This window comes from Notechis scutatus, chromosome 3 (assembly GCF_049901735.1).
Source record: "Notechis scutatus isolate UNSWTSFEM ecotype Mainland chromosome 3, rNotScu1.2, whole genome shotgun sequence".
NCBI lineage: Eukaryota > Metazoa > Chordata > Lepidosauria > Squamata > Elapidae > Notechis > Notechis scutatus.
In genome coordinates, this window is record NC_142011.1 from 189256454 (window position 1) to 189268045 (window position 11592).

The window sequence follows — 11592 nt, forward strand, 5'->3', positions numbered from 1 at the left end:
AAACTGATGGTATCAGCAGCATACAAAGAAAATATGTACAAAATGTTTTATAGATGGTATTTAGCTCCAATGAGATTGGCAAAAATTTACCCCAACATAAGCCCCAAATGTTGGAAATGTAAAAAAGTTGACAGTACACTTTACCACATGTGGTGGTTATACCCCGAGACCAGGACATACTGGATCCAAATCAAAAATTGGTTACAAGAGATTACTGGGTACCAGATTAGACTCAGACCAGAAACCTTCCACCTAGGAATCATCAAAGACAGGCTACCAAAAGAAATAAAATATTTATTGTTACACATTATAACAGCCACCAGAATAGCCTTTGCGCAGGTATGGAAAACTCCAAAATACTCCTAACGAAGAATTGATAATACATAAAGTAACGGAAAGTGCTGAGATGAACATGTTAACATTGAAACTGAAAGAAAAAGATGACTCTGAATTCTTTCTAATTTGGAACAATTGGTATAAATGGTTAACAGACAGAACTAAGAAGTGAGACAAGAAACCTAACTGGAATAATCCTTAAGAGAGTAAAACATAAATTTGTAAATTATACAAAGATATAAGGATAGTAATCATAATTGAAGTTATTAGTTAATATTAGACAAATGTAATATAATGTATTATGATATTTAAACCAAAAATCTGTATGGATGCCAGGAATGCTGTTGAAACAATGATGTTTTATGATGTAAAAAAAAAGCAACTCAATAAAAATATTTTTTTTAAAAGAAAACAATTCTAATAAATTGTGGGCTATAGTATTTCTATGGACATTTATAAAATTTAGTAATTGGCTTGTTGCTTGAATTCTTTTAAATATCTGGGAACAATTATTCTGAGAAAGATATCTTCATTTGTTTATTGAAATATATCAGGGTTTTTCCTCGCATAAAAAAATCAATATAAACATATTAAAATCACATAATATTCATATTTGTTATTACGGTATTTATATGCTGCCTGATAGTAAATCTGAATGGTTCACATCTGTTAAATATTGTTACGTAGAGTTAATGGGAAAAGATAAATGTACAAATGGATGTTGCTTTTAATTTATATAAAGCAATATTCATTTGCATTAATCAATTTTTTAATAAATGTTCCTATGTTCACAACTTATTTCAAGCAGATTATGATGATTTTAAAGTCCGAACCTGACAAGAAAGCCCTATAGACTTAATTTAAGCTCCAATGATGTATCACCCAGTTGTAATGATATAAGTTGTCAATCTAACCTCTGATGTGGTATATTTTATTATCTTTTTTATTATTTCATCATTTTTCTTTGTGTTTAATTTTTTAAAACATTTGTTAGCCACCTAGTGCTGCCTGGCGAGGGCCTGCAACTATAAATTTTATAGCTTTATTGATTTTCAGAAAAGTTCAAAGTGAAACAATAAATAAACAGAAAAGAAAAAGATTTGAAAGAAGAAAAAGGTCAGAACAGAAAAGAAGTAAAGATGCAAGGAAAAAAAGAGGAAAAATAGAAAAAGAATGACTTCTGACTTTCTTTGGTACATATATAAATAAACAAATACATGAAACTCTTACTCTAAGATTAGCATCTGTCTGCATTATTTCCACAGTCCCATATAATTCTAATCATCCAATCCCAAATCAACCTTTCTTCCCTTTCAATTTCTCAAAAAAGTTCAGAAGTGGCTTCCAAGCAGAAATAAAATTTGACAGTCTTTTCTTTCCTCAAGGCTGTCAGTTTCAGTATGGTAATTCCAGCAGCTTCACTATCCATTCTTCCATTGCAGGTATTTATATGTCCTGGGGTGGCCCTATATATTGGATAAATCAATAACTAGATTCTATATACTGAATAAACCAATAACTAAAATTTCAGTGGGAAAAATGATTGCCTAGATTTACTTTATTTAAATGACAGATACCATATCTTGTTTTGTACATTTTCCTGCATCTCACTTTATCACTGGGAATAATAGTGACTTCTATTTAGGGAATTCAAATGATCAAACCATGGCACTTTTAAAAAGTTATTACTGTATAACTATTTCTTTGACATCCAGGACTTGGTCCTTATATCTCCTACATTGAAAGCCAGAAGGCTCATTTGCTGAGATGGAACTATAATTTTGACGCTTATTCCTATGATGAATTTACAGAAGGTAAATTTGGATGGTTCTCATTAGCCACTGGCTTTTGTCCTCTACTCATTTTGAGAAAAATATCCAGGGTTCCATTAATTCTTTCCTTCTGAAAAAAAAAGAGAGACAGCAAAAGTGACCATCCCAAATTAAAATAAAGCACAGCCTTGAGATAGGTTGAGAATTTTAGGTGCTAACATCACCCAAAAAACTGGGTTCGGTTTATCTGCAAATGGACTTATTCTGCAACTATACACAACAATATTTTTTAAAGTGCCCATATTTCCCATATGTGCTCATGTAAATGTTCATCCATGGATAATTTAACCCTTGGATTTTTAACGAAGACACCATAAAAGTATGGATTGGTTTATTTGTGGGTGCACATTTTTTTTTATGGTAATTGGGTTAAAAAAATCCATTGGGCTTATCCATAAGTCCATATATTTTTTTTATTTTTTTTTATTTATTTGATTTGCCAATTGTTTACAAGATAATAAGTATAAGTGTATACATAGTTGTGAATACATAAAATGGGTACATATAAGAAAAATAAAAGAAGAATAAGAGAAACAATAGGATAGGGACGGTAGGCACGTTGGTGCGCTTATGCACGCCCCCTACAGACCTCTTAGGAAAGGGGTGAGGTTAATAGTAGACAGTCTAAGGTTAAAGTTTTTGGGGTTTGGGGAAGAAACTACAGAGTCGGGTAGAGTATTCCAGACATTGACCACTCTATTGCTGAAGTCGTATTTCCTGCAATCAAGTTTGGTGCGGTTAACTTTGAGTTTGTATCTATTGTGTGCTCTTGTGTTGTTATGGTTGAAGCTGAAGTATTCATTGACAGGTAGGACATTGCAATGTTATGATTCATTTTATGATTTATATACCATGCTTAAATCAGACCGAAGACGGCGTAATTCAAGGTTTTCTAGTTCTAGAATTTCAAGTCTGGTGGCATAAGGTATTCTACAACGAGTAGAGGAGTGGAGAACTCTTCTTGTGAAATATTTCTGGACTTTCTCAATTGTGCTAATATCAGATACGTAATGTGGGTTCCAGACTGATGAACTGTATTCGAGTATTGGTCTAGCAAATGTTTTGTATGCTCTGGTTAGTAGTGTGATATTACCAGAGAAAAAGCTACGTAGGATTAGGTTAACAACTCTTAATGCCTTTTGGCTATGTAGTTGCAGTGGGCTCTAGCACTTAGATCATTAGAGGTGAGTATTCCAAGGTCCTTTACAGAGCTTGGGTCATCAACAAGATCTTGACTATTCAGCTTGTATTTTATTTTCTGATTTTTTTGCCAATATGTAAGACAGAGCATTTATTTGTTGAGATTTGAAGTTGCCATTTGTTTGACCATTCTGATACATAGTCAAGATCTTTTTGTAGGGTAGTAGTATTGTCTGTGGTATTGAACAGCTTTACATCATCAGCGAAAAGAACGCAATTGCTTTTAATATGATCACAGAGGTCATTTATGTAGAGTATGAAGAGAGTTGGTCCTAGAACACTGCCTTGGGGGACACCACTATTGACAGGTACAGAATTGGATAGGACGCTCCCAATTTTGACCATTTGTTGTCTGTTTGCCAGGAATGCTTCTATCCAGTTATTCAGTTGTCCAGAGATACCATAGGATTTTATTTTTAGGAGTAGTTTGTCGTGTACCACTGAATCAAAGGCTTTACAGAAGTCTATGTAGATTGCGTCTGTTGCTTTGCCCTGGTCGAGTTGTGTCGTCCATATGTTTTTGCAGTGTAAGAGTTGCAGATTACAGGATAGTTTTTTTCTGAAACCAAATTGTTTATTGGAGAGTAGGTTGTTTGTCTCTAAGTGGAGGATGATGGATTGGTTAATAATTGATTCCATGACTTTACAGGGGACGCAGCATAAGGAGATTGGTCTGTAATTTTCAACTAGGCTTGGGTCTCCCTTTTTGAAGATGGGGATGACTGTGGCTTGTGACCATAGGTTAGGCAAGGAGCTGGACCTGAAAGATTTTTCAAAGATTATGCTTAGAGGTTTGGCTATGGCAGTGGATAGCTTTCTTAAGAAGTAGGCACATATTCCATCCGGTCCAATAGATAGAGATGGTTTTAGATTGCGTAGTGATTTTTCAACATTGTCTTCTGTGAAATCGATATGTATTAGATCATTGTTGTTATCTGTGGTACGGCTAGGAAATACTGGGCATGATCCATTGCTGTTTACAAATACTGAGCCGAAGAATGTGTTAAAGATGTTGGCTTTAATGGTGTCGTCGTTGCAGTCTTGTGAATGAATCTCACAGTTAAGAATAAAAGCTCGTTTTTCCAGTTTCTATGCTGGACAGTTGTAATTTTGTATTATGTATGTTGATGTGCTAAACTGGAGACAGAATCTGATGATATGCATCCTTTAGAAGTTCCACAGTGTTTTTTCTTTGAAGTCTGGAAGTCACTTTGTCACCATAGTGATTTGCTTTCTTTCCCTACTTGCCAGCAGGGAAGTCATGGTGTTCCTGCTTTCAAACTCATTATTTTTACTTATTGACTTCTTGTGTGCCTTTTCTTCTTAGTGTGGATGATGCATTTTCATAAGACCCAGATAACCTGGACAACTACGGACACAAAGTTTTATGCTTAGTTGTTTTTCTTATGATTTATGCGCTGTATTCATTGCATGCTGCCAGTGGAATGACATTTGTATTGTATTAGCTGCCCAGAGTCATTTATATGAGAGAGGTTATCATATAAATCAAATCAATAAATAAATAAGTTAGTAGAGAGTAGTAGTAGTGATCTGCAGTACTATTTATTACACCACATTTTCAAGGACCAGTAAATCCTGGCTTAACTATAAAAGCTCATGAAAAATGGAAATTGTTTACTCAGAGTGGGGAATCTGGTCCTCACTATATAAATGTATAAATATATGTATATATAATGTATATAAAATATGTATTATATATTGTAACACGTATGACAAAAAGGAATGTCAGGAAGATCACACTGTGTTCAAGGTTTTAACAATTTAATCAATAAAATGTTTTTTGAAAAAAGATATGAATTATGGTTTTTGAAAGCCCTCTTTTATTAGCATAACAAGTAATGAGGAATGATGGAATCTTAACAACATCTAGGGCAGGGGTTTCAAACTCAAGGCTGTGGGCCGGATTCAGCCTGTGGGGTGCTTAGATCTGGAAACAGCAAAGGACAGGCCTGCAGTGCTGTCCAAGCTCCGTTTTCACTGGCAGAGGGTTGCAGGAGACTGTCCAAACTGAAAATGGAGCCCGGAAGCCCATTTTCTCTGGCAAAGTACTCGGACCACCACAGGCGCCCCTGACACAAATGACATTAAGCTGGCCACGTCCACCCTGGCTATGCCTATCCCGGCCTCCTGAGGTCAAACACAACCCTCAATGAAATTGTGTTTGACACCCCTGATCTAAGGAAATTCATCTTCCTCATCCTGGTTTACTATTCTTGCCTTCCATGTAGTAAATTTTAGAATCTTCCCTATACAATAAGGATGTCTAAGATCTGGAAAGACTCTGCACAAGATCAGTGATAGATTTCTCCTAAATAATAAATAACATGTATTATTAATTGTGGGATGATGAATTGGGATAACCTACCTAGGAAAATTAATGGGTTCAGGTCTTAAGAAATATAGAATACATCTTTGTTTATTGTTATGTATTCATTAGATTTTTATCTTACTTTTATAACTTTATAACTTCACTTTACTTTATTGATTAGCCCTTGGGACATATCAAAGTGCAGAGTTCCAGACACAAATTATTAAAAAATCCGATAAAAACAATGTAAAATGGACATGGATAAAATACAATTTAAAATGAAACTGGAATAAATTATTATTTAAAATGAAATTGGAATAAAACACAACAATTTAACAAGGGATGTTAAAGGGATGTTGGAGAAATCTGGACTAAAGTATCCCATGGTGACCAATTACATTGTGATATGACTTAACGCTTGCATTATTATTATTACTATGATTATCTATTAGTGATTATTTTTTTTTTTTTAAAACAAGTTTTATTAATTTTTAAAACACACAAATTATCATTATTCATTACATGTTTAAACCTTTTTCCCTTGTAAATTTAACAAGTCAGATAAATTATGATTCTGTTTTAAACCATTTCCATATAATATACCAAAACCTCTTATTCAATTTCTCTTTACTTCTCTTTACTCTTATTCAATATCATTATTATTATTTCATCTGCTTCTTTCTGACTTAGTTACCATTATTCTCATTCTATATTTCTACAAGTTTTTACCAATTCTCCCCCCAAAAAAGACATATACACACAACACACAAAACATAAAAAAAAATATCTTTTTGGAAAGTAACTTGGACCCAGGTGTCTCTCTCTTCATGGACTTCAATTATATTCATGCTCATCTTACATATCATTACTTATTTTATTCACCATTCTAAGCCTTCTATATTAACTTCTCCACATATTTCACACTTCTTAATTCTACCTTAATTACTCATCTTAGTTTAAATCATTATATTTGTATCTTTTGTCCATTTTTTATCATCCCTTTGTCTCATCCCTTATGAAAAAAAAGAAAATCAGTTTCTCCTGAAATCATTAATCAGAGTATGATGCCTTTCTATCTCCCCCCTAAGTTAATCAAATTAATCTTTAAAATAATATCTAATACCCAATCAGATTTTGCTTGGTACATTCTATCTAACTAATACCTCCAACACAATTAAGTGCATAATTAGAGAATAAATCCAAATATTAAAAAGAAATACTATAATAAAAATTTCATAATAACATCAATACCATAATTTTATTAAACTCTTTAATTAAAACAATATTCTAAACCCCTCCTATTATTAAGTTTTAAAACCAATCATTTTTAAACATTTTAACATTTTAATCTCTTATCAACTCTTAAACCATTGCAATACTACCATCTCATCTTATGTACCTTGCAAAATCTTTTTACTTTATCCATTATCCATAAAAAATTCCTTTTTTCCATTTAATTTCAAAACGTTGTAGCTTTTCTCCACCTTTTCCCTTTCTTTCTTTTCCCAACAAACCTTTCTACCCCCCCTTCTTCTAGCCTCTGCCTTACCGGCTTCCCTTCTCTGTCGTATTTCTTTTTCCCCTTTGTTTACAATCATCATATTGGTTTTGCACTTTATTTTTCCCTTTCTTAAATGTTTTTTTAGATCTTAAGTCCTTAAATCCTTTAGTTTTCTTCTTTTCTCTTCTTTTCTTTTCTTTCTCTTTTCTTTTTTTCTGGATCAAATTCTGAGATTCATTAAAGATGGCTCCTTCCTTTCTTTCTTGTTCCTCTGCTGTCTTCATCTGTTGTAATTTTTGTTGATAATTAGTAGCGCCATTTCTAAGAAAAGGAAAGCTTCTTCCACACCATTTCTTAGTTCCTCAACAGAAAGAGCCATTATAAATCTTTTCTTTTCTTTTCTCCTTCTTTCTTCTTACAACAACCAGAATATTCAAAAGAAAATAAAAAAGATAAAACAGTCCCAAAGTTATCAATCAGTCCAAACCAAGGCAGAGTTCTCACTTTCTCCTTCTGGGGTGATATCAATCAAAGAGAAAGAAAGTCCAAATCTGTTTAAAGTCTTGTTACAATATATTCTAGTCTTCAAATCCTTAAGGCATCTGCTCCAACAAATCTTAGCATACAAATATTTTCTTTTTAATCCTCTCTCTTCCCACTCATCGCTTAAAACCAATTTCCACCTAAAAAAATAGGTTTCTTAATATCCAGTTATTTATTCCGTGGGAAAAGAGGGAAAGCTATCCTTTCAGCACCTTCAAGCAGCCGCTTTTTTCCTCTTCTGGCAGGTATTATTCAGAAAGTCATACTTTTCAGGAATTTTATTAAATATGTCTTAGAGTCCTAGGAGCCAAGAAAAACTTTCTCCTCTCAATCACTTTCTCCACTTCCTCCTGCGCATTCTTACCCGGCTGCCAGCTTCTTTGTGGCGGCCATTACGGACCGCCGCTGCACCGTCCTGGGAAAAGGGGTTCTGCCGGCCAGGAGGGGTCTGCAGCACCCCAAACCCTTCTCCGGATCCCCTACCTTCAGCTGCCCCTGCAGGCAGCCTAGCTCCGCACCCGGCTGGGTCGGAGCCCCAAAAACGGCTAGCGCGGCAGGGATCGCGCAGCTTCGCAAATCCCTGCCGCTCGGGCCGACAAACCGGAAGTCTGTCTTCTATTAGTGATTATTATGATAGCACTACTTGCTCTGAGAAAAAATATATATCCAGAACTTGGTGCACAATTTGGGTGGTAGAAAGAAAAAAAAAAATCCACTGAGTCAAATCCTACTGAACTGAAAAGGAGGGGGGGAAAAGGGGGGGGGAGAATCCACCTTAGTGATGATGATACACAGAATCTGTTGTCATTTCATTCCAGTTGCTCATTTCCCCTCTAGTAAAATTGAGTTTTCTAGTAGATACAAAGAAAGGCAATATATTTCTTTGCCTTAAAAAGAAAATCACTTTCTCAATACACAATAGCATTTGTTAGTAGTTAAGGAATCATATCATGATTGAAGCTTCAGTTAAAGTTGTTCTTCAATTGCCAGAGTTGTCGTGTTTTGTGCATTGTTTTTTGTGTTTCTGTCTTCATGACTTTCGTCTTCATATATCTCCTCCAAGCCCACCTCTAGAAATTTGTCTGCAATTTTTCAAAACGCTGAACTGCAAGATTATATAATAACCACTATCTGAATTCAGACTAATGTTTGAAGGAAAAGCAATGCATAAAAAAATACCAGACGAAAAGCAAAAATTGGAACATTGCATTTTATTCCAGTCTTCTTCAGCACTGTTTTATTTGATGAAGCTTATGTTCTTGCTTATTTTGATGTGCTTTTGGTCTTAGCTTCTGCATCTGTGACTAAAGTTTTAGCCACAGGATATGACTTTACTCATTTGGGGGGCTTTACTACCCCTCCTTAGCTGTAGACATGCAGTCTGTATGAAGTAGTGCTGAGGTTGAGTTTATGCCTTGCCAAGAGCAGAATCAAGCAAGCAGTTTTTGTATAAATTGAGTGCGACACCTTTCATAATGAATCTAAGAGACAGCTGTCTTCCAATAAAGTTTGTGCATGAAATGTGAGCTGCTAAGATGTCCTTGTTCAAGACTGATAAATATTTTGCCAAAGACTGTAAAAAGGTATAAGCAGAATGCATGTAAATTAGGGCTGTAATAAGACTCTGATGCTGGGCTTGAAGGATGCTTCTAGCAAAGACACCTTCCCTTCAGAGGTGACTCATGAAACATGATCTCTCCGTTTCTTGAAAGCAAAGTAAAAACGTTGTGAGGCTTTGCATTGTCTCTGGGGCCTTCTCTGCCATATCCTGAAGCTAGACATGAAACAGAAAGAACATCTAACAGCTACAAGGCAGATGAAGCATCTCAATACATATACATATAAACTTGATATATGTTATGGCAGGAACAGCTAATGGTACTCAGTTTGAAAAGCACTGCTTTCTGCAAATGTTATAAAACTTAGTCAAGAAACAAAACAAAAAGAATGATAGGTCCTTTATGATAATTGGTACTTGTTCTCTTTCAAAAAAAAGAGAACATTTGAATGGATATTGCCTTTTTTTGTCATTCCAATTAAATTAAACAGAATTTAGGTGCGATGGGAACTCAGATTGTTCTCATTGTTGGGCCATTTGGAGATTAGTTGTTTCCATTCACTCTGTTTGTGCACCCATGGACAAAAAGCACTGTGCTATTCTTTAGCTGCCAAAAAACAGCTGACTTTTGGACGTATCCAAAACTGTTCTTCCAAGTGATGAAACATGTTACCATCTGTTAATGATGTCATATAAATCATTATATATGATTTATATTCCCTTTCTATATACTGCTTGGATTGGCAGAGATTATTCTTGCTCTACCTCTGTAGAAATATTTCAGAAAACCATCATATAATTTCTTTGGTACTTTCGGAAATTTTCTTTGGCAAGATTTGAAAGCCATATTATTTGGATTGTAAGTAACAAAATTACATGAAGGGTGATAGATTGAATAACATGAGCAGAAGGGGCAAAGATTCTGCTTAATTGCAGCCAAATGTGTTGTAAAATTTAGTTTTCTTTGCACTCTGAGTTCCTGCTCTTCTCCATAGTTTTTGGTGAAAGCAGTAAAGCATTAATAATTCACTAGATAGTTTTGCTTTGTCTCAGCTCAGAGAGCAATCTGACTGACTTTGGGCCCAGCTGCTAAACAAGGTTGACCCTAGTTATTGCTTTAATAGAAGACCAGCAAAGAATCTCAGGATCTTAGCTAGAAAAAAGTATTTTTTTCTAGTGAAATTAAATGCATATATATCCTGAAAACAATGACAAATCATTTCTGTGCTGTTGCCAAGAAACTACATGGAATTGTCCAGGAAGTACTCAGGAGTCAAACTTGGCTTGAAGGAGATTTTACACATCATAGAAAAGCATAATGCCGGTAGAGAAGGGAGGTTTTTGACAGAGGGAAGCTATTGAATGCTGGCTTAGCACATTAAGTAGATCAGGCACTCAATTCCACATTAGACAATCATAGAATAAAAAAGGAGAAATATTATCCTGCACTTTGTTGGCAACATTGCTGTTTTATCATTTTAGATGGCCTTATTTATTTATTTAGCCTTCTGACCCATCTGAAAGGGAACAATAGCAAAAAGGATTGACTGACTTTGGAATAATGGAATGCTAGTCTAAGATATGGTCCTTTTACCAGGACTAGACAAAATGTGTTTGGCTGAATATAGTGAGCTTAAACAGGAATACTTTAAATATAATCAGGGGTAGGTGGGTGGGACAAAGCCATCCATTCTTAAGAATTGGTGAAGGAATAGGTAGCTGTAGTAGTCTGTTGAATTGCTTAATAAAAAAAATCAAGAACACTCGGTCATAAATGTCTATGGAGATTCTCAGTCATCCAGATAATGGTTGTCCCAAAGGTGTGCTTCAAGGAAAAGTGAAGTTTAATTGCCTTTTGAAAAAGCGCCTTTGGAACTAGATCATACATTTCAGTCTTTGTGGTTTCTGTAGTAATGACCAGAGTATGGGCAATAAGCAAGAAGAGCTTAAATTCTTACACAAAGAAGTTAAGGATGGCTTAATAGTAATAAACTGGGACCCAATGAGGTGAATCCCATTATTGGAATATACCATTCAGAAGATACAGTTTGTTCAAAATGGAATGGAATGAAAAGAAATAACGGAAGTAACAGAAGAGAATAACAGAAGAGAAGCTGAACTGTACGTTAAGACTATTCCCAGCTGATGAATGAGCGTGGTAATGCTATGTAGAGGACATGTAATTAAAATAAATGGAGGACAAATAAAAGCAATACTGAAACTCAGACAGCCAAAGCCCGCTGACTGCCCTCCCTAGTTTTGCTAGCGCTACTAAAGTTCAGTACATGGTGTA